This window comes from Patagioenas fasciata, chromosome 2 (genome assembly GCF_037038585.1).
Source record: "Patagioenas fasciata isolate bPatFas1 chromosome 2, bPatFas1.hap1, whole genome shotgun sequence".
NCBI classification, from domain to species: Eukaryota; Metazoa; Chordata; class Aves; order Columbiformes; family Columbidae; genus Patagioenas; species Patagioenas fasciata.
In genome coordinates, this window is record NC_092521.1 from 41,154,565 (window position 1) to 41,156,443 (window position 1,879).

Below are 1,879 nucleotides of genomic sequence, written 5' to 3' on the forward strand. Positions count from 1 at the left end.
TTAGGTCTGAGCACAGAAATGTTTGTTTGGGTTCATTAAGTTCCGACTGTTCGCCTGACCTTGCCATGGTTTTTCTGTTTGTTTTTTTTTTAACTGTGGTTTGTTTTTTTTTTTTTAACATAAGCAGCATGATGATTTTTTTTTTTCCTAAATTAATATAAAGAAAGTCTCAAATGTTTAAATACAGGACTATTCCATAAAGACTGTTTTGAGGAAATAAGCTGTTACTTGATTTCCTGGTGGGATTAGTTCTTGTCAAATACATTTTTAATGCACTTCTTGTATCTAATGAATTATGTAGCGTGCCCCTCTTTCTTATGTCAAATGAGGTTTGGAAGAAATCAGGTCAAGTCCAATAGCAAAAAGTGACGTGGTACTCTGAAATAACCCCTAGTCTGGGTGAAAGGACCTGATTAAATAAAGGAAAATATTCCAAACAAGCAGGCCTCCATATTTTTATGGCCACCATCACCAAAAGTTCTTCCAATAAAGCAGAGGCCAAGTATGTTTTTTACAGGCCTTAAAGGAAGCTAGTGAAAGCCAGGTTTAAAACTATCTAAAGAAGGTTATTCATCCCCCAGTGTGTAGGCAGGGAATGCTGAGGAGGTGAGAAGCTTATCTGTGTAAAAGTAGAGCCTGGACACAAACTCTGAAGAGAGATCCGTTGCCAGATACTAAACAGAAAAATCGCAGAACGCTCAGGAAAGTCGCAGAGCTCAAAATGCTGAGAGTATTAGGAGAAAAGTCATAGGAGCTTGTCCTGTTCCTCCTCATCACTGGGTACCCATTGTCATCACTGTGGGATGCAAAAAGTAGCCTCAATGGCTCCTCGGTCTAAACCATTATGGTAATTCTTGTGTTTTCATCATTCTTAAATGGCAAAATCCTAGAATAAAAAAAAAAAAAAAAAAAGCCAAGGTTACTTTTGTGATTTGGTCATATATCCAAAGTTCAAAACAACTCTTCTTTTTAAGAAAGGGCTGATTAATATTTCTGTGGGATAGCTCTGTTAATGCAGGGGAGCATACGTTGTTCAGCATGCGACGTGGGGATGACCTCTACCATCTCACTCCCCTTAGGTTTTCTTCTGTGGTGCTGACACACTGATTTGCTCCAGGATGAGTGACAGATGCTTTGGCTAGAACTGAGATTAAATGTTTGTATTCAGGAAAGGCATTCTACTTATGTAAAATTTTCTGAGGCTTATCAGTTCTTTTTCTAAAATATTACAGTTCTATAACATTTTCGCTATTGTGATTTAAAAACTGAGCAGGTACATAATTTCTAATTAAACTTTGACCACCACCATGTTTGTTCTGCTTTAAAAAAATGCTCATTTGTAATTTTCCTGACAAGAATCAAATTAACAGTTTCAAATTTTCTTGAGCTAATACCATTATCAAAGTTCCGTACACCTACGTGCTCTATTTTGATTGGGATAACTGGCCTTTCTGGATGAGACTTGGAAATTATTTGTCACATGAGTTTTACACTTAGTTAAATATTAGATACCTTGCTTTTTGACTGAAGCAATTTGAGCTCAAATATTCCCTAGGGCATTCTGGAGAAGAAAATTGTTTTTCTACCTCTTGCTTCCAATATATGGATTTTTTCCAAAGTTTTGGTTCCTGAGATAACCAAAGATGTCAAACACACCTTAAAGGAAGAAAAAAGGACAAATTATTTCAAACACTGGACTTCTTTGTTCTTCACCAGTGCTACTGCTTTTCCATTTTATTTTTATTTTTTCCTGAAGAGTTGTCATTAATCACTTCTGATGTGAAAGGCTTTAGTTAACCAAACCTACCTTGACATGATATCCGAAAATTACTTATTAACATATTACCTCCTACAGTTACTTTGCTCTTCTTCCAGTCCA